The sequence below is a fragment of the Eleutherodactylus coqui genome, chromosome 3 (genome assembly GCF_035609145.1).
Source record: "Eleutherodactylus coqui strain aEleCoq1 chromosome 3, aEleCoq1.hap1, whole genome shotgun sequence".
NCBI classification, from domain to species: Eukaryota; Metazoa; Chordata; class Amphibia; order Anura; family Eleutherodactylidae; genus Eleutherodactylus; species Eleutherodactylus coqui.
Genome location: NC_089839.1, coordinates 16,914,623 through 16,928,299, shown reverse-complemented (window position 1 = coordinate 16,928,299; position 13,677 = coordinate 16,914,623).

Here is a 13,677-nt window from a genome sequence, read left to right as displayed (position 1 = left end):
CGGTGTAAAAAAATTAGGCAATTATTTGCTTGCACTTGGAGGCTGACAGCAGTAATGTTACGCACACTGTAGGCCAAAAAAATTATACGCTAGGCTGCAGAAAGGCCTAGCTGGCTAATAGTGAGCCACTACAACAGTAATGCACACGCTCGCAGGTAGCCCTAAAGAGGAGCTTTTTTGGAGTACTTGTTGACAGGATTGTACACTACCACCGTCCCTGCCTGACCAGTGCTGCCCCTATATAGCTCTGTATAATTGGCTGCAGACTGACAACGCAATAGTCTGCAGAGCCCAAGATGAAGAAGAAAAAAAATAAGTGCAAAACTGCTCCTAGCTGCCACAACAGTAATGCACACGGTCAGAGGTAGCTCTAAGGAGGACCGTTGGGGTTCTTGTAGACAGGATCCTACACTACCACTGTCCCTGCCTCACCAGCACTTTCCCTATACTCTGTATAATAGGCTGCAGACTGAGAACGCTATAGCTGTAATGGCCTGCACAGCCCGAAATGAGAAAAAAAAATTTGACCAAAACTGCTCCCAGCAGCCACAACAGTAATGCACACGGTCAAATGTAGCCCTAAGGAGGACCGTTGGGGTTCTTGAAGACGCTAACACTATGCCTGAATGAGCAACAGCACATTCCCTAATCTCTGCCAGCGTGTGTCTAAGGCGAGCAGCGGGCGGGACTGCTTTATATACTTGACAGTTACTTGATCTCGCCAGCCACTCACTGCAGGGGGTGGGATAGGGCTGGAACGTCACAGGAGGAAGTGGTAATGCCTTCCCTGCATGTCTATTGGGCAGAAAATGGCGCAAAACATGCAGGAAAGGGAAGGAAATGGAATTGACTTGAGTACCGCGTGGTGCTCGTCTCGAGTAACGAGCCTCTCGAGTACCCTAATACTCGAACGAGCATCAAGCTCGGGCGAGTGCGTTCCTTCATCTCTAATGAGAGCACACGGACTTCCCATAGCAATCCCAAGAGCCGATGGGCCATCAGAAGGAAAAAATATATATTTTGAGTCAATTGAAAAAAATAATTAGGAGTACTAAAAAATGTGGCTGTCCAAGCGGTTCTCTCCAGTTAGTAGTATATTCATACAGAATAGAAGTTTATACTGACTATTACATCTAATAGCAAGCCGGGTCTCAAGCTGCACTTTCCGTAATTCTCATAGGGTCTCTAACAAACTATGCCAGACGGATGCTCCGAGTGTAGGTTATCATTTAATGTCAACACAAATCACCTCTAGGGGGAGCCAGACTCTTATTGACTTTGGATAGGTCATAAAAAGGTAAATATTTAGGGGGTTTTACTAAATTAAATATTTTCAGGAGCTGATAAATGTATTAAGGGTTCTACAGGGACAATTAGCCAAACATGAGTTTGTAATTAACATTATCCATTAGTGTCCATAACAACAATAGTTCCACCTTTGTCAGAGAGTTTAATGACTACTGATTTATCCTCTACAAGACATAGCAGTCTTGCAGAGATTGAATTACACCTACTGTATGTTATGGCGGCTCCTCCAGTTCCCGAGTAACAACCTTAGTAATAATATCACCCATCAGGGCTATTCTTTCTTGGTGCCGGGGAGCCAATGGAGACTTCCAACTAAAAGCAACACTTGTGGCTGCAGGATGTCCTGAACATATCGCTGGGCAATCCATCGATGCGACTATCCAGCTCCTCACATTCCAATAATGCGCCCCTCAAACTGTTAACTGGGCGAAATCTCTTTTCTGCGTTGTAGAGGCGTCTAGCGGGGCAACAAGCTCTACAGAAGCGGAAAAAGTTCTACTGGACACAAGGAGCCTCCGAGAGCCTTTTAAAGGCCGGGGGGGGGGGGGGGGGGGGAACAATTTTAGGGCCTCCGATGACAAGACCGTCCATCTAATCACCACAACTCACATCAGTTACAGATCTGCCTGCTGAGTTTTGCAGCAAAATGACAACTCCTTTTAACTGATTTTTTTTTTCTCCAGTGTATATTAAACATTTCTAAAAACTGCAACATTATCCTATAGTAAACCATAATCAAAACCTAAAACCATCTCACTTCAGGCTAAAGAAAATGTATGTCAAATTGAAATCTTTAATACACATCTGCTCAATGGGCTGTATGAGAATTGTAGACTGTTGGGAGATCAGAGAACATGTCTTCCAATCAGCAGAGGACGTTTAGCACATAAGCCTCCGAGTCCGCAAACTATTGTTAACACTTAGAATCTAATAGTCCATCTTATTCTGCTTACTAGAGTGCAAAAAAAATGTTAGAAGACTTGAGAATACTATTTTGCTTGGCATCTGAGGGTTCACAGATTTTCCATCGTGATCCCCAAAGCTGACGGTCGGACTTACAATCAAACACAAATTTAGGGTTAATTGAAAATAAACTCACAAGTAGTTTAAAAAAAACTGAATATACAAAGTGCTTCACTCCAGTAACCGAGAAATCTGAAACTATGATCATGCAGAAGAAGTGTGCAGTGATTCTAATAGTAAACCAGACCCCAACCTCCATAGACATCTAAACATTCCCCAACGCTCACAGTGTTTCTAACTAAATAAAACTGTCAATAAACGAGTATATTAGAACATCTAAGGTCCATGTAGAATAACTTATTTTAAAGGATAGAGATTTCGTATTTCCCGTTCCCTTTCTTAAGCACATTTTTAAGGACTCACACAATCAGTGACTGTCCACAGACCGAAACTACACAGCTTGGATATTCTCCTTTTGACTCATTTCTCCACTGACATTGCTCTATGGGACTTTTCCTCTGATGCACTTTTGATAGGACATGAAAGATCGGTACTTGGGGAGGATTTAAAACATTTAGAACAAAAAAAAATAATGCAATTTAACTTTTTACATTAAGCCTCCTCACAGCCCGGGACGGTTTTGCACTCAGCATTAACCATTAGTGTCCATCATCGCCACATTAACATCCCTATCAGAGTTTAATCACTAGTAACTTCTCTTCTATAGAACTTGCTGATTCTCAGTAGTCTTATTGGATGATAGTTTTGCTGTGACATAAAACACAAGATCTTGTATAACAATCTGAACATCGATGAAACACTTTAAAAACATTTCTACAGAACTACAAAACTGTCCTAAAGTAACCCATAAAACATCTATACATCTTACCTCAACCTATAAAAATACCTTCCTGATGCCACATATACAGGGTAATGATGGTCCCGATTCACAACCCTCATAACCCACACCTGATGAGGCACGCATGTTGTAGCGTATCATGATTCACTGATACCTAATTTTCCAGAGATTTTTCACAAATCTGGTCAGGCCGCCCCAACCCAATTCAGCGAAAATCGGCCCAATTTTACAAGCCAGAAGATCTTGACAACAAACCCTAATAAAGACAACACAACTAATCCATTCCTCCTTCGTGCTGAACCTAAATGTAACTACAGTAAATATCTGTCCATAAGGATATGTGAAAACGTCAGAAGATCAGAGAAACAACACAGGATGAGATTACCATGAGTATAGGCTTCCCATCGCAGTCCCCAGAGCTGTTGGTCGGGCTTAGATAAGTAGAAACTGAACACAAGTACCAACATACTTCTTGTAGAGTTGTAGTCCTGAAAAGGACTGTTGGGTTTTTTGAAGATGGATCACTGACTAAACGCTCCTTCTAACCTACACTAACGCTCTCCCTCATTCACAGCAGCTCTGTCCCTCAGCTAATCCAGCCTCTGTGTGAGCCAAGCATCAGGTGACCTGAGTTTTTATGATCTTAGGTCACCTGATCTGACCAGCCAATCAGTGCTATAGACATTCACAGGGTTGGCACGTCAAAAGCAGGAGGTGCCAAAGCCTTCCATGCATGGTTATTGGCTAAAAAGCCGCTAAACATGTGGGGAGGAGAGAATGAAATTTTCTTGAGCATTGTGTGGTGCTCGCTCGAGTAACAAGTACTTTCGAGTATGCTAATACTCGAACGAGCACCAAGCTTGGACGAGCATGCTCGCTCATCTCTACAAACAAACAAAAAGCCTGATCATGATGTACATATTTATAGGCAAAAACATCTGATTCCTCTCAATTCACAGGTAGGTACAGGCAACTCATCTGTCCCCCTTACTCATCTGCTTTTTTCTTATGTTTTGTATGTATAGATCGCCTTTTTTCCTCTCTTTCTTTGTCTATTAATACCTCCTTATCTGTCCTTCCGTTAGCTCTTCCTTCTCTAAACTGTGGTATATATAATTTGTCTTTATAGCTTTCTTCTCCTACTACAATTCTTCTTTCTAGATCTTTTCTTATGTATTCGTAGATCTTTTCATTACAATCTTTCCTGTTCCTTCCTCCATCTTTGTCTTCTCACCGCACTGTAATCCTCCTCTTCTCTCCTCTCTCTTCAGCTACTAATCACTAACTGCCCATTGCCACTTGCAGCTTATGCAGACTTGAATTGATCTTCCCCTGTGGGCTCTGGCGCTGCTAAGCAATCAACACACCAATCACGGGCTCCCTCACCCCTAACTGTCCTGCCATCCTATCTTTACCTGAGTGAGACACTGACCAATGGGAATTGACAGCCAATAAGGGACACCGTTGGTTGCCAGGCAGATTATACAGATGGCCACTTACATGAAATAAAGGCTTTTAAAGACAGACATACAAATTAAATAAATGTGACCACATTCACTGTTGTAGAGCCCAACTCTGGGCTACTGCAGGGGGCAACAAGAACAGCAAGTTTATACAATTTAACTTTTTACATTAAGCCTTTGACAAGTCCAGCCGTTCTGTATTCAGTGTTCCATCACCATAGTAACACCCTTAGCAGAAAGTTTAATCACTATTAACATATGATCTGCAAAACTTGCTGTTGTCGGTAGCCGGACCGGACGATCGCTGAGCTGTGACAACCTAAATATATTAAACATTCCGACAAAACTCCAAAATTGTCTTAAAATAACCCATAACTAAACCTACATACAGCTTACTGACAAACAGGAGATTATGAACTGATGAGAAAAGATTAATGGGCACATAAGGGGGGACTCAGGCAGCAACTGAACACGCAGATGAATGAACTGTCCGGGTTTAAAAGTGAATGAATAAATATATTTAAAAACGTAATTAAAGATTAAAAAATGTGTCCATGAATATATAACAATCCTAAGAATTAATAAGCACATATATATATATATAGGAAAGAAAGGTTTCTTGTGTAGAACTTATTATGTCTATAAAATATTCCTATTAAAAACGGACGACTTATTTCCTTTCGTTTTTTGTGATCAGGAAGAAGGAAAAGGTATTATAAATATTGAAATAAACATATTTGATTGGTTAACCCCCCGGGTGCTCCACAGGTGGGCATCAAATATCGTCTAATGCCTCATTGAGGCCCATGGGTGTGACAGTGCTTCATTTGTATATCTAGAACATCCCCCTGTGATGCTGAGGGGTATCGGCTCTAACGCTATTACATTAAATTCATTGCAGTCACAATTGTGCTCCCAGGTTGCCTGTCTGCAGCGGACACACATATAGACACAGGCGGAGTGTTTTTATCAAATATGGGTCTTATAGAAGAATCGATCAATACGCTTTCAGAATCTTCCTGATGTCTGAGTGAGAAGAATAAGAAGTAGTGATGAAACAGAGGTTGAATGTTTCTGGCTCTTCACTCCTTTCCCTTTTTTTCTCGAGGGCTTCCATGTGGGGATTCCCTTTTTGCTCTATTAGATGCTGCCGGGATCAGATGGTGCGGATATCCCTCCTCTTAATGATATTACTCTGGGATACAAAATCATTCTTTGTGAATTACACCTGTATTTAGGATTGACCAGATAGTATACTTGTTATCCATTTATTATAGTGAGAGCTTTTATACATAGTCGGCTGTTTGTTTGTGCATTTATTACACTTTTTAGAGATCATTTTCTTCCTCTCCCAATTTAATACAAGATCTAAAAGAAACGAATATCTAATGACATTTTACCAGATAAATCTAGATTTAAATCATTATTCTTTAATTAGTAAAATCTTTACAATCCACCACCGGGCCGCCCCACATAAAGAACAGAATTTTCTGTCATTGCTGGGTGTTTCTCAGATCCTTTGCACATATTTGCACATCCGGCGCCCCTCGCTGATCCCGCATCGGTTTAAAAAAAAATAGCAATGAAAGAAAAATAATTCTTTAAAATGAACAGAAGCTCTTTAAAAAAATCTTTCATTTTGTTGGTATATTCTGATGGAGTTCAGGCACCGAGGCGCTCAGAGCCAGTCCTCGTGTGTGGAATATTTGACTATAGGGACATAATGTCTGGTGTCACCCAACTATATGATGGCCATTCAATATCTCCTAAAAATGTTAAAGTGTCTTTCAAATAAGAGTTTAGTAACATGTCTGGAGGACATCAATGTATTGGGAAACGTTTCTAGTCATACAGTCAATTTTGGATGTAATAGGCTGTGTCCTTAAGGGGTTAAGATGATCAGTGTGTCTTCCAATCAGCACAAGTTCTCAACCTATTGCTAAAAGGTATGTTCACCATATGCGGAGTACTAGGGCCAAGAAAAAGCTGTCAGAAGATCAGAGAATAGTACTGCGGCTGGCATATGAGAGAGCACAGAGACTTCCCATTGCTGTCCTCAGAGCTGATGGCATAGGCGCACCGTCAGGGGCTGCCAGGATCACACCGGTGACCCAGCCCCTGCACTGAGGGGACCCAGAGGCCGGCCTCCACCATATGCAAGTGCACATGTAGTGCATTACCGACTGGTCCCACACCCGGCCGGCCATGTAATTATTTTGGTGCGGCAGACAGAGAGACCGGCCAAAGCACAGAGAAAAAAAATGAATGGTGTCTGATGAAATTTTACCAGAAAAATCTAGGTTTAAATCATTAATTTAAATCTTTCCCCCCCCCGCCCGAGATAAAAAACCAATTCATCAATAAACCGTCTGTATAAACATTTCATGTCATTGGTGGTCGGACATGATATATATATATTTTTTTTCAAATTCTTTTATGAACAAATTTGCAAAATTAAGTGAAAATCTAGAACCATCGCAGATCCCCGCATTTATTCAAAGAATTTGATATTAAAACTATATATATTTTTTATGAAACCAATGCCCTCTAAAATAGATATTTTGTTTTTTGGTATATTCCGATTCAGTTCTAGCACCGAGGAGCTCCTATCCAGTCCTCTTGTGTGGAATATTTGAATATAGGGACATAATGTCTGGTGTGGCCAAACTATAAGATGATCAGTGTCTTCCAATCAGCACAAGCTCACAACCTATTGCTTACAAATATGTTTACCGTATGCTGATTATTAGACTCAAGAAAAAGCTGCCAGAAGCCATCAGAGAATAGTATTGCGGCTGACCGGTCATAAAGACTCCCCCATTGCTGTCCTCAAAGCTGATGGCTAGACTAAGATTCTAACACCAAATTTGGTCCAATTGAAAAACTATCCCAAGTATTAAAAAAATTCTCTCCAGTAAGCTGTAGATCTGAAGCTACGATCATGCAGAAAACAAGTCTATAGTGATGCTACATCTCTAATGACAAGCCAGGCCTCTCGCTCTATTGCTGCCTTCCAATAGGTGGCACTGTAGAGGCTTTATTCCATCTCCCTACACGCTACACTACTATACTGATCACACACTACAGATCAAAGCTTTACCAAGACAACTATTTTATACTTGTATCACTGTGTACATTCTAACTATATCTTCACCTTTATCTGACAGTTTAATGACTTGATTTATCCTTTTCAAGACTAAACTATAGCACACAGATGGCATTTTGGGTAGGCCATAAATGATGGGATGAGGAAAATGCCAGAAAAGTGGGGTCATCCCCACTATCTGCATCTGACTGGGATGCATTCAGTGCGCTCGCCTCCCTGCAGTGAACCTCCCGCGGCCACAGGATGATAAAGATTTATTGTGCACTTGAAAAAACTTTTATGGTACAGAACGCTGCGGGATCAGCGGGACAGGGTGACCATGGGACGGGGGACGAAGGAAGAAGAGACTTTGGTGTTTTACTTTTTACACTGACGGATATGCTGACACTACACTGACCAACTACACGCTACACTGACCAACTACACACTAAACTACTATACTGATCACACACTACAGATCTGAGCTTTAACAAGACAACTATTTTATACTTGTATCACTGTGTACATTCTAACTATATCTTCACCTTTATCTGACAGTTTAATGGCTTGATTTATCCTTTAAAACTAACCAATAGCACAGACAGCGTCTTGGGTCGGCCATAAATGATGGGATATTCTAGGAGATTCTTAAAACACTATGAACAAAAAAAACTTTTGCTCCTTACTAACAATCTAAACATCTATGAAACATTTTAAACATTTTCGCAAAATTACAAAAATTCGCCTAAAATAAACCAAAAAATATATACATCTTTGCTTCTTAAGTGTCTAATACGTGGCTGCACAAACTCTGAGCTGAAGATCAGAGAATTCATGTCTTCCAATCAGCACAAGGAGGTCACATGTCAGCTTCCCATTCAGCTTCTCAAATTATTGTTAAATCTTAAGGCCAACATATTCTGATTGCTCGAGTCCAGAAAAGGCGATCAGAAGATCAGAGAATAGTATTACAGCTGACTTCATGAGATCAGGACTGCCCATTGCTGTCCCCAGAGCTGATGGGCCGTCAGGGAGATATAGTATCCCTGCCCGCCTGTTGTACTAAAATATAGAATTTCAAGAACTGATTGTGTGTTCAGGGATCTACAAGGACAACGAGCCTAACATTCTCCATTAGTGTCCATTATAACCATATATCCACCTTTGTCAGAGAGTTTAAGGACTCAGCTGATTTATCCTCTACAGGACTGACCTATAGCAGTCTTGTAGAGATTGAATTACACCTACTGTATGTTGTGGCGGCTCCTCCAGTTCGAGTAACAACCTTAATATCTATCAATCTAAATGTCATTATGAATCTGCTCAAGAGAATTAAAAAAACCCTCACATTTCATGTCAACCATCTTAGGCACATTTATAAGGTTTCTCACAAGAAGGACTGTCCACAGGTGACTTGGATTCATTTCCCCAGTGACACTATAAGATGTTTCCTCTAAAGACCCATTTTTGGTTGGCATCTGGGGTAGGATATAAAAGATGGGATATTCTAAGAGATTCTTAAAACACTACGAACCAAACAATCTTATTAAAGAATACTCCTTACTACTTAGGCCCTAAGATGGCGCTGTTTGGCCGGCCGGAGGAGGAGGTGTGGCCACATCACACCTGTGTTTTTTTTGAGAAAGTACTATTCCTAGCTCGTAAGGTAATAGCCATGAAATGGATGGCTACAGAAGCCCCCTCAATCCCACACTGGATCCAACTGGTAAATACCGTAACCTCCTATGAGAAAATTATTTATCAAAACCGAAGCTGCCCGGCAAGTTTTGCAAAATATGGGGGATTTGGCTGGACACCCACTCCACCTTAACAATGGAGTGAACCTCAAGGCCCATCTTACATATCTCTTCGCCCCCCCCCTCTCCCCCCCCCACCATCCCCCGACCAACCATAATCCTTCCTTCTCCCCCCCCCCTTTTTTTTTCTTCCTCACCCCCCCCTTAACGATAAGCACCCACAGACTTGCACTTTATTTCTACTGAGATCAGAATAAGATAGAACAGAACTGTTTTAAAAGTTAAAAGTTTAATGTTGAAACTGTTTAAGCAACTCAAGAAATACGGCAATAAGATTGTATTGGTTCATCTCTAACAAACTATGCATATGTGTACTCTTGTATTTAACAAAACTTCTTACATCCATACTCTGTATTTCGCAATTTATGACAAAAAAAAAAAAAAATCGAATAAAAAAAAAAAAAATACTTCTTACTAACAATCTAACCATCTAGGAAACATTTTATACATTTCTGCAAAACTACAAAAATGGTCCCAAAGTGACCCAAAAATTATATACATCTTACTTCAAACTATAAACAGATTTGCTTCTTGATGCTAAATATATGTAGAATCAAAGTACATAATACGTGGCTGCACAACCCCTGAGCTGTTAGAAGATCAGAGAATACAAGACTGCCAATCAGCACAAGGAGGTCACATGTCAGCTTCCCATTCAGCTTCTCAAATTATTGTTAAACAGATTCTGATTTCTTGAGTCCAGAAAAGTCTATCAGAAGATCAGAGAATAGTATTACAGCTGGCTTCATGAGATCAGGACTGCCCATTGCTGTCCCCAGAGCTGATGGCTCAGCTGAAAAAAATCAAAAGTACCAAAAAAAAGGGGCGCAGCCTAATTAACAAAGGAGTAAGATGGGGTAGGAGGTGGAGGGGGGTAGATGGGGTAGAGTGTGGAGGGGGGTAGATGGGGTAGAGTGTGGAGGGGGGTAGATGGGGTAGAGTGTGGAGGGGGGTAGATGGGGTAGAGTGTGGAGGGGGGTAGATGGGGTAGAGTGTGGAGGGGGGTAGGAGGGGGATAGAGGGGGCAGGAGGCGGGGGAGTTAAGGGGGGGGTGTTAAGGGGGGTATGGGGGGTTGAGGGGGGGAGGAGGGTGTCCAGCTTTGATACCCAGTAGTTGTAGGGAGCAGAGGCATCACGGAGGACGGTCATGCGATCGGCTACGTACTCCCTCACTATCCTTTTACAGTGCTCCCGCCAACTCAGCCTTGACTGGGGAGTGGTGACACAGTCTTACTGGGGAGCCATAAAGCTGGCAAAGGCCTTGGAGAGCGTTCCACTGCCTGCGCTGAACATGCTGCCTGATCTCCGCGCCTCCCCTATTACTTGGCCCTCGGAACTGCGCCTTCTGCCGCTAGCGCTGTCAGATGGGAAGTTTACCATCAGTTTGTCCACCAGGGCCCTGTGGTATTGCATCACTCTCAAATCCCTTTCCTCTTCGGGAATAAGAGTGGAAAGGTTCTCTTTATACCGGGGGTTGAGAAGGGTGTACACCCAGTACTCCGTAGTGGCCAGAATGCATCTAACGCGAGGGTCACGAGAAAGGCAGCCTAACATGAAGTCAGCCATGTGTGCCAGTACGCAAGACATGGCTGTCCTCACTAGGAAGATCACTTTCAGGATCCTCCTCCACAGGCCATATACGCTGAACAGTTGGGAGGCAAGCAGCATGTGTACCCTCTGCAGTGGACCCTCTGCAGCTGTCTCTTCCTCCTCCTCCTCCAAAACGCGCTGAGATATAGATATGAGGGTGCTCTGACTATCAAGCGATATACTCTCTTCCCCCGTATCCTGTTCCGGCTGCAAAGCGTCAGCCTTTATGCTTTGCAGGGAACTTCTCAAGAGGCATAGCAGAGGAATGGTGACGCTAATGATTGCAGCATCCCCGCTCACCATCTGGGTAGACTCCTCAAAGTTTCCAAGGACCTGGCAGATAGCTGCCAACCAGGCCCACTCTTCTGTAAAGAATTGAGGAGGCTGACTCCCACTACGCCGCCCATGTTGGAGTTGGTATTCCACTATAGCTCTACGCTGCTCATAGAGCCTGGCCAACATGTGGAGCGTAGAGTTCCAACGTGTGGGCACGTCGCACAGCAGTCGGTGCACTGGCAGATTAAACCGATGTTGCAGGGTCCGCAGGGTGGCAGCGTCCGTCTTGGAGTTGCGGAAATGTGCGCTGACCCGGCGCACCTTTCCGAGCAGGTATGACAAGTGTGGGTAGCTTTTCAAAAAGCGCTGAACCACCAAATTAAAGACATGGGCCAGGCATGGCACGTGCGTGAGGCTGCCGAGCTGCAGAGCCTCCACCAGGTTACGGCCGTTGTCACACACGACCATGCCCGGTTGGAGGCTCAGCGGCGAAAGCCAGTGGTCGGTCTGCTCTGTCAGACCCTGCAGCAGTTCGTGGGCCGTGTGCCTCTTCTCTCCTAAGCTGAGTAGTTTCAGCACGGCCTGCTGACGCTTGCCCACCGCTGTGCTGCCACGCCGCGACAGCGACTGCTGGCGACGTGCTGCTGCTGCTGACACATCTTGATTGCGAGACAGAGGTTGCGTTGGAGGAGGAGGGTGGTTTAGTGGAGGAAGCATACACCGCCGCAGATACCAGCACCGAGCTGGGGCACGCAATTCTGGGGGTGGGTAGGAGGTGAGCGGTCCCAGGCTCTGACTCGGTCCCAGCCTCCACTAAATTCACCCAATGTGCCGTCAGGGAGATATAGTGGCCCTGCCCGCCTGTGCTTGTCCACGTGTCTGTTGTTAAGTGGACCTTGGCAGTAACCGCGTTGGTGAGGGCGCGTACAATGTTGCGGGAGACGTGGTCGTGCAGGGCTGGGACGGCACATCGGGAAAAGTAGTGGCAACTGGGAACCGAGTAGCGCGGGGCCGCCGCCGCCGCCATCATGCTTTTGAAAGCCTCCGTTTCCACAAGCCTATACGGCAGCATCTCCAGGCTGATCAATTTGGCAATGTGCACGTTTAACGCTTGAGCGTGTGGGTGCGTGGCGGCGTACTTGCGCTCAAAACAGTGGAGCTAGCGACGTCTGGACGCTGCGCTGAGACACATTGCTGGATGGGGCCGAGGACTGCGGAGGTGAGGGTGTGGGTGCAGGCCAGGAGACGGTAGTGCCTGTGTCCTCAGAGGGGGGTTGGATCTCAGTGGCAGGGTGGGGCACAGGGGGAGAGGCAGTGGTGCAAACCGGAGGCGGTGAACGGCCTTCGTCCCACCTTGTGGGGGGCTTGGCCATTATATGCCTGCGCATGCTGGTGGTGGTGCCTCCCCAGCTGATCTTGGCGCGACAAAGGTTACACACCACTGTTCGTCGGTCGTCAGGCATCTCTGAAAAACTGCCACACCGTAGAGCACCTTGACCTCTGCAGGGTGGCATGGCGCGAGGGGGCGCTTTGGGAAACAGTTGGTGGATTATTCGGTCTGGCCCTGACTCTACCCCTAGCCACCGCACTGGCTCGGCCTGTGCCCACACCCTGACTTGGGCCTCCGTGTCCTCGCCCGTGTCCTCGCCCGCGTCCTCTACCCCTACCCCTACCCCTCAGCATGCTGTATTACCAGTAGTGCAGAAACAGAACGCTGTAATTAAATGTGCCGCTTATTGGCCTGTGGTTGGAGGCTGACTTTGCTTACGGAACGCACAGCAGAACCAGGAAATAATTTTGCGCAAGCCTGCTGTAACACTTAGCTGGCTGCGTATGAATTAGGACAACTACCCCCAGCACAGACCCAGTACACTGAGGACGGTCACAGGCAGCCCAAATAGATTTTTTTTCCCAAATGTTTTTGGAAAGGCCCACTGCCTATATACACTGTATATGTCTTCTCTCTCTGCGTCACCACTACTGGCCCTGTAGTATGTAAAATAACTGCAAACTGTTGCACTGTGGACTGGAATACAGCGGTGATGTAACAGCCAACACAGAGCCAGGAAATAATTTTGCGCAAGCCTGCTGTAGCACTTAGCTGGCTGCGTATGAATTAGGACAACTACCCCCAGCACAGACCCAGTACACTGAGGACGGTCATAGGCAGCCCAAATAGATTTTTTTTCCCAAATGTTTTTGGAAAGGCCCACTGCCTATATTCAATAAATATGTCTTCTGTCCCTGCCTCACCACCACTACTGGCCCTGGACTATGTATAATTACTGCAGGGCGCAATGCTCTGCACGGCCGATA